An 11,526-nucleotide genomic window follows, 5' to 3' on the forward strand; every position below is an offset into this window, starting at 1 on the left:
TGTCTCATGCTGTGAGTTTATTTAACTGCTGCAAAGTCTTGCTCAGCAGCAAACAGCAAGGAAATATTAACAATGAAGTTTGTCAGGAAAGAAGGTGCAGGAGTCACTCGCTTCCGGTCACGTGATGAGGATGATGACGTCACTGCAAGCGTAGAGGTGAAATCACTTGAAATCGAAAGTGAAAGTAAAGCTGAACAGCAGCTCGACGCCTGGTGAGACTATATTCCCTGCACCTCTGTGTTATATGCACGTGTGTTTCTTATTAGATATTATAAATATTGATATTATGTTTTGAATGCATTTTTTTCTAGAACCCATCTTCATGGGCTCATTGTGATCAGTTTCAGTAAAGATGGCGACGAGACCTGAAACACTTCCTGGTAAGAAGAAACTATGTTACACCGTTTAAGTGATAAGAAACAGTTTAGTTAATTTAGATGGTCTTAGTGTTAATTAATTAAAATTGAAATAATGCTCTTAAAGTCTAATTTGGTCCCTCTGAATATATTAGTTATATTTTTACTGACGGATGTTAAGAGACATTTTTAGTCCTGTTGAAGAAGATGCATGTTTTATTGTGCTCTTTAACTCGTGGAATGACCCTTGACTTTGGTTCCACATTAATACCACATATTTCCTGATTCTTTCAGAGATGTCAGCGATCAGCTCCAGTCCAGATGATCCAGTGATCCGGATTCTCCTGATGGGCAGAAACGCTTCTGGGAAAACCTCATCAGGGATCACTTTACTGGGAGAAAATGGATTTATAATGAGTCTGAAGTTTGTGAGGAGAAAATGTAGGTTGATGACAACTAGGTGAACGTGACTGATTCTTCAAAATGTGCATAATATCGGCCTACTCGTCTCTGGGACCGAAGAAGAAACTTAGAAGTGCACCTCCCACTTTGAAAAACCTGCTGATCTCCAACGGGATTGAGTGGCGGAGGAACAGCAAATCACACGAGTGAACTGGACCGGAATATTCAAACTCATGGTCTTGTAGCAGAGGCTGCCGCCGGGCGCATGCGCAAAGTAAATGCGTGTTTATTATGGTCGTCGCTATTTTAAAGACGATTCTTAACTTCACGTGCATATAAGAACGTCCGCAATAAGTTGCCTGGAATATAATGAAACGGAGAAACAGAGCTAACAAAGATTTAAACAAACAGTTTATCAATACAGGGTGAATGAATGTCGATAATTAAAGAGAAAAATGACAAGTTTTTAAGAGGTATGTATGCTATGTTTACTTTAATAGCCTAAAAATGTTGCGTGTGTGGATGCATTAGGTGCGAGAGCGCGTTGTAACTTGATGATCATAACTTGATTCGTAGAGTCGTCCCATATTTCTCTTCTCGGGTAAAGCGACATTCTTCCTTCATACAGCACATGCAACAGAAGAGGGAGGGACTCGAGCTCAGAACGCAAAACGATGGCTGCCCGTACAGTTTGTGTGCAGTTTGAATGCTGATAAGTTAAGCGAAAGGTGTTTAAATCCCAAAGAAGCATTATGCGTGCTTATTTTTATTTAAGAACCCAAGAACATAACTTAAGTTGATTTGTGCAGCGCTATATGACCCCTGTCAGATATCTATAGGGTCCAAAAAAAAATCCACTCGTGCCATTTTTCTAACAATACAGGCAGAAAGGAGCCGGAGAGTCAGGCTTAAAACGCCCGCAAGATGCAGTGCTGCGCATGCGCGACATTCTCTGGGTTGTTTGCAAGAACAGCGTCAGATATTGTCTAACTTATAGTTTCTATATCACTGGGTATAGCCTATGACTTCCAATCATATTTATTTAGTCTATATTGGTACATAAACTCAAATACAAAGAAATAAGTTAAAATAAAATAGGCTATCAACTCAATAATTTGACAATACAAAAAAGGAGCCAAAATGGCCAAAAAGCCAACATGGAGTCAGCAGAAGCTATTGTTTATTTAACCTTCTGTCACCTTCATGTTCATTCAGTCTGTGATGAAATGTTTATTTATGCACCATCTCAACAGAAAGTGGACATTCAACAGTATCTTATCAAAGGCTGCTTAAAAAAAAGAAGAAGAATGAAGGGAATCCTCTTAAATGCAGAATATTCTTTGAAATGCTTATATGCACTTTTAGAAATATATCAGCAAATGGTCAATTATAGAAGATGATCCTCTGAACATTTTCACGGTGTTAAATGACATTTTACAGAAATGTTTAATGTTTATTCCAAGAAAACACGTGTCATGCAATAATATATTGCAGTAATTTGTTCTGTGATTAAAAACAGGTTCTTCATTTGAGTGCAAACATGCACAACATCACAGTGTCGTGTGCAGAGATTTATACTGCAGTGGGGTTTCAGTATGTGATTCTGCCTGTTATACTGAATCAAACTGATAATCCAGACTGCGATCAGAGCTGGTATGCACAGGTGAGTGTGTTTCTGTCATCAAACTACACCATTATACACACACACAGATACATTACTTCATCCTTTTTTGTTTGATTTGGACCAGGATGATCGTCTGATAGCAGATCCAGCGGATCCTCAGAAACTGATTGATCCTGTTATTTCTGTCTCATTTGATCGTCTCGTCACATCTCACTGTGTGGATGAACTTCGTCACGAGATCATCTGTCATTCTGATGGGGTAAATCAACTCAATCTCTCTCGACATTCATCTGTTTTCATATTTAATCACACAGTAGTGATGATGATTGTGTTCATCAGAATATTAAACGTAAAAAAACAATAAACTGCACTCATGAACATTCTAAATGATGCTCTAACACTTCTGTCCTTCATCTCAGTTAAAATATGAGACTATGTTCAGAGGTGAGAGAAACACTTCAACGCTTGATGTTTCTGATGGACAGATGATGATCTTTAAAGAGACAGTTCACACAGAAATCTCCCTCATGTTGTTCCAAATTTGACGTTCTTTCCTTTGTGAAACACAAAAGCAGAATCTTTGAAGAAAAGATCAGTGTTTTTGAAATCATAGAGGTTTGGAGTGCCATGAAGGAGAGTAAATGATGACTGAGCTTCATTTCTGTCCCTTTTCAGATACTACACTGCCATGAAGGAGAGTAAATGATGACTGAGCTTCATTTCTGTCCATTTTCAGATCATACACATCAAATACATTCATATGAGAATCATTGTCATAACTGCAAATGTTCATTAAAAGAGACACACATCTGTCCTGATTCATCTGAAATGTGTTTTTGATTGAAGTGAATCCTGATGATTGTGAATGTGTTTTTCAGTGTTTAATGACACCGACTCCATCAGCGGATCGACTCAAACTCCAGAATCACGTGAGTTCAGCTGATGATTGACAGCATGATATACAGTTCATTAATTCAGTCCATCAGATGATTTTATTGTGCTGTTGCTCGTATAGATCAGTGGTGGTGGATTTCTGCTCTGATCTTCATTGTTCTTCTGGCATTTCTCTGTTTCTTGCTGCGTAAAAGGATCTTCAGGTGAGTCTCGAGTCTTTAATTGTGTCAGAGAGAGTTTAAAATAGTCATAGAAACTAAATGACGAGACTGACAATATAAGTGAAAATATCATTTAGGATTTGACTCCTTTAACAGACAGAGGCATATCTGTCATAAAGTCATATTTAATGATGAAATCAGTGGGATGAACTATAAAGTCTCTCTCATTAAATACTTTGAGTATAATAATATAATAATCAGTTTCAATCTGTTGTCAGATGTTTTCCGAGTGTCTTTCAGTGCAGTGATTCAGAAAACAGGTGAGTGAATCAAAGCGAGAGAAAGAAAGTCTTGACCTGAGTTTGACTGATTCACATCAACATTTGTGTTTGAGTTGATACTCTCTGAATCTTCTTCTGCTGAAACTGCCTCTTTTTTCTCTCAGGGATCCTGAACCTGGTGTCCAAATGAAGCTCAGATCTGATCAATCTGATTCACTGAATCAATCTGAATCTGAGCAGATCAACGGCTCCGTGTCCAGAGGATGATCTTCTTCATCATCATCACTGTTATTTACTCAGACTCAGGCTCCTCGGGAGATTTTTTTGCTTCATTCTGAGCTTCTTAACTCTTATTCTATTCTCGTTCATCTGCATCTGTCTGTTTTATTACTATACTTTTATGCAATTGTAAATTTGGTTGTACACAATATATTATTTTTCTGAATGCTGTGTTCTCTATTTTTTAAAGTTCTTAAATATGTATTATAATATATTGATAATAAATTAGATGAGACGGGCTGAAGTACTGCATCAACCTGTTCTTTAATGTGATTCTCAATTTCAGTTTAATGCAGGAACATAGTTTTAACTTCAGCTCAGATTTATATCACATCTCGCGTGTTTCAGTCAATGAAAGCCTGTGCCAGGACTTCAACTGCAAACGAGATACTGGGACACCAAACTAAAGCGAAAGTGCACAACAAACTAGGGATTCATTTTTAAATGGATAGCTCACTGTGGCGTTCTGTAATATTGTTTTATGTTTTTACATTATGTAGCCTAAACAAATAGAATGTCAAAACATTGCTAAATGTGGCCGAATTATAAAAGCCAGAAGAAATGAAGAGCTTGATTTGGAGCCGATAGAGCCTGTTTTCATTTCTGGAGATGAAACCAAACGCTCCGCCTTTCAAAAAGAGGGTCGGAATAGTGTAAAAACACAATAAACGCTTGCTCTCATTGGTCGAATCCACCTCGCGTTCATGTTTGGCCCCTCCTTCCCCCTGCGCCTATACGCTTCACTTGAGCTGCTGGAGCAAACGCTTTTCTAATCTAGTTCAAGAGGAATTTCATTCAGCTTTTGCTCCACTCACACAAGCAAAGCATCCGCTAAAGGTATGAACTATATTTACTATAAGCTGCATGTTTAAATACAGTTTGACAGTGAACCGCTTTTATAGCCTCACATGTTTTTTTTTATATGTGGTCAAAACTGTTAACAGTTCGTAGGAATCTTTTCTGCGGGAAAAGAAGGGCATGTTCAAATGTAAATCGTTTATTATGATTATGAGTGACTCTCTTGATTTCATGCCACTCTTCAATTCTTGAATGTCAATAACTTTATCACTAATTTAACTTTACTCACAGCGCGTTATAATCACTCGATCATCCATAGAGCGAAATTCACGAACGTGTGGACACAGTGTACATTAAATGAGAAATTTAATGCACAAACACAGAACTGCACGCGCTTCATCAGGTCTGTTCGAGCGACAGGAGCGCGCTGCAATCCAGCAGGTTTCGGGAAGGAATCATTCTGTCATTATTTATTTAAACCAAAGTTATAATGAAGGTATGACAAGCGTTTAAATATAGTTTGACTGCATGAACCGTTTTTATGATTATCATGTTATCAGGTTAAACTATACAGTTGAAGTAGCAGATCTAAGTAAAGCAGCAATTCTGTCACAGATTGATGCTCGATATGTAACTCTCTTGGTTTTCTTATGACTGGTTAGAATACACCCATTCACTCTATTCCAATAGCGAGGCGCGTTCAGTTGCATCAGTCCGCACGGAAAACACTCTCTGTTCCTGTGTCACTGTGCATGAAGATGAAGTGCTGTGCTTTGGGCAAAGGAAATGTTCATTGTGAGAGCGAGTCTCTGTGTTTGCTGGTTTCACACACAGTATCTTCTCTGTTGTCCAATTAAATACGATTAAAATTTGAAATAGCTTTTTAAAGATTTGACGAGTACTGGTCTATTCACTGTTATTACAATGGCGCCGTGCTGCACTCTGCTACTTACAAATATCTATATGTAATTGTTGCATTTTATAATATGCCTATCGATTTGCTGAAATATTATATTTTTGAGTGAAGAACAGAGTGGAATTTAAGTCATTTGTTTTCCATGCTTTTGTGATGAGAAATCCTAGAATATGTTTTTCTGCTTAAAATGCACGTCAGTACACTTTTCCCACGGACATGTAAATGTTTGTTAAGGTGTAAAATGTTTATTAAACATGTAAATGTTTGTTATTGGAAACCACTTAACATGCAGTAATTTCTTATGTGATTTTAAATGATTTTCCAGTTTTTTTCAGCATTGAAAGATGGACATCATCAATGTGTCGTGTGCAGAGATTCAGACTCCAGTGGGGTTTGTGTATGTGATTCTGCCTGTTTTACTGAATCACACCAATAATCCTGAGTGTGAGCAGAGCTGGTATCTACAGGTGAGTGTGTTTCTGTCCTCTAACTACACCATTACGCACACACACACACACACACACACACAATCTGATTCATTTGTTCAGGACGGGCGTCTTATAGCAGATCCATCAGATCCTCAAACACTGATTAATCCTGCGACGGCTGTATCATCGGATCATCTCGTAACGTCTCACTGTGTGAATCTGAATCATGAGATCCGCTGTGATTCTGCTGCTAGAGTAAATCAGCTCAATCTCTATATCTCTATATTTAATCCTTCATGAACAATATAAATGATGCTGTAATGCTTCTTTCCTTCATTTCAGTCTCATTTCAGTCGTGTGACCGCATTTAGAGGTGAGAGAAACAGTGAAACACATCAGTGTGCATGTCCTGATTGAGATCAAACTCTGTGTTGAACTGAATCTTCTGTGAATCTTCAAGTGAATCATGATGATTGTGAATCTGTTTTTCAGCGAAGAATGAAACTGCAGCGACTCCAGACTCAGGTGAGTTTCAGCTGATAAACGTCTGATTATTCACTAATAAAACACTGCAGATCTGATTCACACTCAATCCACTTTCACTCTTTTATCTCACACTGACTCATATTTATCATCACAGTGTGTTTTTAAAGATGATCGGAAAGAAGTGACTCTTCAGCACAGTACAACATTCACAGCTTTATTAATCTTTCTAATATTGATTAATCATAATAGATCAGCTGATATGATATTTGATCACTTGTTTAGATCAGCTGTGGTGGCTTCTGGCTGTTTTCATCATCATTGTTCTGGTATTTCTCGGTTTCTTGCTGCGTAAAAGGATCTTCAGGTGAGACTGATGTCATCATTCACCAATTCAGTTTTTATTCATCAGTTTCAATTCAATTTATTCATTTCAATAAATCACATGAACAGTTTAGATCTGAAACAGATGTTGAGACATTTGCTTTATGAAGCTTCATGTGCTGCATCTATTAGGACACTGATGAAGGCTAGATCTGATGATCCTCATGCAGCGCAGGAAGGAAATTTGAGATTTAATCAACATCACTGGTCATTCATTCTTCATATCTATTCAAACAGAACGAGGCACAAAGCTGATTTCCAGAACCTTCACCGTCTCTGTTCCTCTGATCCGCAAGCCTCCATACCATCTGCTGAAGACATCTGAACCAAACCACATATCTACTCGTACTGAAGTCGATTTCCAGAACCTTCACCGTCTCTGTTCCTCTGATCCGCAAGTCTCCAAACCATCTGCTGAAAACATCTGAACCAAACCACATATCTACTCGTACTGAAGTCGATTTCCAGAACCTTCACCGTCTCTGTTCCTCTGATCCGCAAGCCTCCATACCATCTGCTGAAGACATCTGAACCAAACCACATATCTACTCGTACTGAAGTCGATTTCCAGAACCTTCACCGTCTCTGTTCCTCTGATCCGCAAACCTCCATACCATCTGCTGAAGACATCTGAACCAAACCACATATCTACTCGTACTGAAGTCGATTTCCAGAACCTTCACCGTCTCTGTTCCTCTGATCCGCAAACCTCCATACCATCTGCTGAAGACATCTGAACCAAACCACATATCTACTCATACTGAAGTCGATTTCCAGAACCTTCACCGTCTCTGTTCCTCTGATCCGCAAACCTCCATACCATCTGCTGAAGACATCTGAACCAAACCACATATCTACTCGTACTGAAGTCGATTTCCAGAACCTTCACTGTCTCTGTTCCTCTGATCCGCAAACCTCCATACCATCTGCTGAAGACATCTGAACCAAACCACAACCTTAAAAACCAAGGCACTTACCACAAACAATTATTCTTTTCTGTGTTTTATTTCTGCTCTGACTTGTTTCTTGATCTAGCTTTGAAACGAACCTGTCAATTAGGATAAAAGTGTCTGATAAATGAGTAAATGTAAATGAAAACGGTTAATTTTTAATGTTGTTTATTCACTGTATGTTTCTGGGGTATGGGGTAATAAAATGTACTTTAAATTACTTGATTTCAGATTTGAAATCTGTTCCTTACATTTTTATTAAACTCTTGCTATTTTTAAACTATATGTGCATATTAGTTTTGATTTTAAATGACAGTTCACCCAAAAAGGATCATTCTGCCCTCATTTATTCATCCTCATGTGGTTCAACATGTACAATTTACTTTCTTGTATGAAAGCTACGACTTGTTATAAAATTTTAGCCAGGAAAGGAAGATTTGATATAGGTGGATATTTATTTAAATTATACAAATCCATGTTGTGCTTCTTGAGTACTGGGGTAACAGCAGCAAACAACCCAGTAGGAAGGGCATCAGGTACACAAGTAGTTGAAACAACTGTAACAAGTGAGGCAAAATCAGGCTGTACAAAATTTAAACGAAACACTCTGCACACTAGCATGAGAACTATCAGGACATTTTTCCCAGTCGTCTCAAAGGTTCCAGTTGAGTGGGTACAACAGTTAGCGAAAGCTGATTACAGTTTCTTAAGTTTTAAATATGGATATTTTTCTTACACGAACGCATTGCTTCTAATCAGAAGGCATTTATTAATCCCCGGAGCTGTGTGTAACACTTTTTATGATGGATTTATTAACTTCAATTTGCTTCAAAATCTAAACCCCCATTCACTACCATTATAAAGCTTGGAAGGACATTTTAATAGAACTCCGACTGGATTCGTCTGAAAGAAGAAAGTCATATACACCTAGGATGACTTGCGGGTGACAACTGGATGGATGTCTGTTATTTACTGTTTTTGGCTATTTTAAGTAGAAATGAGCAGACATCTCTTACTAGTCCATGCTGTGTTTGAATCCTTTTAACAATTTTTTTTTTCTCACAAATATTCCACAGTTCGAGTATTTCACTTTCATTTTTGGAATTAATTCTTCAATGAAATTAATTCATAAAATGGCTTGAATGATTTTTGAAATGAAATTTGCATCAATTATCTTTGTCATTTCTTAGGCCCTGTCCACACGAACGCGTTTTTTTTCAAAACCGTAGCTTTTTCTACGCGGTTCAAATCATCAAATCTCAGCAAAAAATATATTTTATATATGTTCATTTAGATTTGTTTGTAAAATAATATGCATGATATAATATTAAAATATAAATAACTGTATTTTTAAATGCATTGAATTATTGAAAACGTACACATTTTTGAATGATTTCAATTTAATTTTTTTAATAGCTAGTAAACTAGTAATTCTACACATTCTCAACTAATATGTTTTAAGCAGTGTATTAGTAGTTAGTTAGTATGCTACACTCTAAGAAAAGGGTTGCCAAATAAATTTTTTTAAATGGCTAAATTTGTTGCTAGGTGCTTTTGGAAGAAAAGGTTGCTAGGGTAGTCTGAAAAGTTGCTAAATTTAGCAACAAAATTGCTAAATTGGCAACACTGCCAGGGTAAAGATTTGAGCCTACACTGTGATCTACACAGTTATCTCCGCCTACTGGAAACTTTTTCAGGCTTCTGATTGGCCAACATGGCTTTATGGTTGAGATTATATCGCCACCTGTTGGCATTTTTTGCAGATATATTTTGTAAAATATGTAGGACAGTAATTGCAATAGGCTGTTATGTGGACTGCGTATAGAACAAGGTGTGGGTATGTTGGCATGGATGCCAGAGAGTAATTTGTATGCGTGTACTAATATGTGTGCAAGCGTATGTGCATGAACTTGCAGAGAGAGAGAAATTCTGCACCACAAATCCCACGGCTGTGTACACTGAAAAAAAAAGAGATTAATTAAATTTATTCATTTTAATTAATTTTAAGGTAAGTGATTGCAATCAATTTATTTGGGCTATATTTAAATAAACAAATTTAGCTGAAAGTCAACTAAATTAGTTTATTTAAATGTAGCTAAAATAAATTGATTGCAACCACTTACCTTAAAAAAAAAAATAGTATATATATTTTTTTCAGTGTAGGAGCTTTGCTGGCATCTAATGGAAAACGTTTGGGTATTGTGCTCAAAAAAATCTCAATGAAAGCTAATTTTTTTTAGGTATCATCAACCTCAAAAACACAATTTGTTTAGATTCATGATTTTAGATTTTATGCTTTTCTAGCAGTTTTTAAGTTCAAGCTGTTTTCCCCCCATTTTTTTCAACAATAATCTGCCAAAGGTCTTCTTTAAAATGGGACCAAACTTAAGTTTATGCTCTAAAGCTATATTTTTTTATTTTTTTATGACAGTTTAACTCTAAGGACCTCAGATAACTTTAATTTTAAAATTATGCAGGGTTAAATTAATGTAGTTAATATGTCTGTGGATGGCATAGGCCAGGGGTCTGCAAACCTTCAACGTCAAAAGAGCCATTTTGGCCACTTTCCCACCAAATAAAGTTCATGTGGAGCCAAAAATATAACACGGCATATAGCTAAAGTTTTTTTTATTCAGTTATGTTACAGGGCAGAGGAGTAGCAAACTTTTCAGAAGTGAGGGGGACAGAAATGTCAAATAATAATAATTATTATTATGTATGTATAATTGACAAAAATACCACTATATACCACTAAATATGGACAATAACCAATAATTTGTCTTCTATAATATTTTTTATATATATTTGTACTAATGACAATTTTATGGTTATGATTGTATAATCAGTATACTACAAACACTTTTTCCATTTTTATCACAGAATAAGGCAGAAAATATATTTTATAGCTTCTGTAACCAGCTTCTGTAATTAATGCTGTCAATTAGCTACCACTGTATAGACTTGGAAAAACATGCATAAACCATATAGTCTTTACATTTCATCAGTTAAGGTTTATGCTTGTTATTCAGCTTAGCTACAACAATAGTGGGATGCCTTTGTCCATATTAGGGATTTACCTCCCCCGCGTATTGTTTTATGGTAGGTTTATTTTAACTGATAGAGACAGAATATCAAACAAAAAATCCAGAAAAAAGACAAATGTTAAAAAAGATTTACATTTCAGTGAGTAAAATACGTATTTGATCCCCTACCAACCAGCAAGAATTCTGGCTCCCACAGATTGGTTATGTGTCCATGTGGTGCACAGATTAGTCCTGTCACTTTAAGAAGTTACTCCTAATGTCAGCTCATTAGGTGTCTAAGACATCTGTCCACACAATCTGTATCTTCCATTCCAGCCTCTCCCACCACCATGGGCAAGACCAAAGAGCTGTCAAAGGATGTCAGAGACAAGATTGTAGATCTGCACAAGGCTGGAATGGGCTACAAGACCACTTGTAGGAGACAACTATTGGTGCGATTATTTGAAAATGGAAGAAATACAAAACAACCATCAATCGGCCTCGGTCTGGAGCTCCGTGCAAGATCTCGCCTCATAGGGTAAGGATG

General features: G+C 36.9%; 2 long non-coding RNA genes across 2 annotated transcripts; both read left to right on the top strand.

Moving 5' to 3' along the window:
• The first annotated feature begins 163 nt into the window (after positions 1-163).
• LOC107738839 (uncharacterized) lies at positions 164-1,023 on the top strand. The gene is made up of 3 exons (XR_001639934.1): positions 164-212; positions 312-380; positions 651-1,023. It is a non-coding gene; the product is annotated as an uncharacterized LOC107738839 (long non-coding RNA).
• A 5,468-nt stretch (positions 1,024-6,491) lies between these two features.
• On the top strand, positions 6,492-6,989 carry LOC107738840 (uncharacterized). Its single transcript, XR_001639935.1, has 3 exons — positions 6,492-6,512; positions 6,632-6,664; positions 6,908-6,989. It is a non-coding gene; the product is annotated as an uncharacterized LOC107738840 (long non-coding RNA).
• Positions 6,990-11,526: the final 4,537 nt, after the last annotated feature.

The sequence above is a fragment of the Sinocyclocheilus rhinocerous genome, unplaced genomic scaffold, assembly GCF_001515625.1.
Source record: "Sinocyclocheilus rhinocerous isolate Xijiao unplaced genomic scaffold, SAMN03320098_v1.1 scaffold16547, whole genome shotgun sequence".
Taxonomy (NCBI): Eukaryota; Metazoa; Chordata; class Actinopteri; order Cypriniformes; family Cyprinidae; genus Sinocyclocheilus; species Sinocyclocheilus rhinocerous.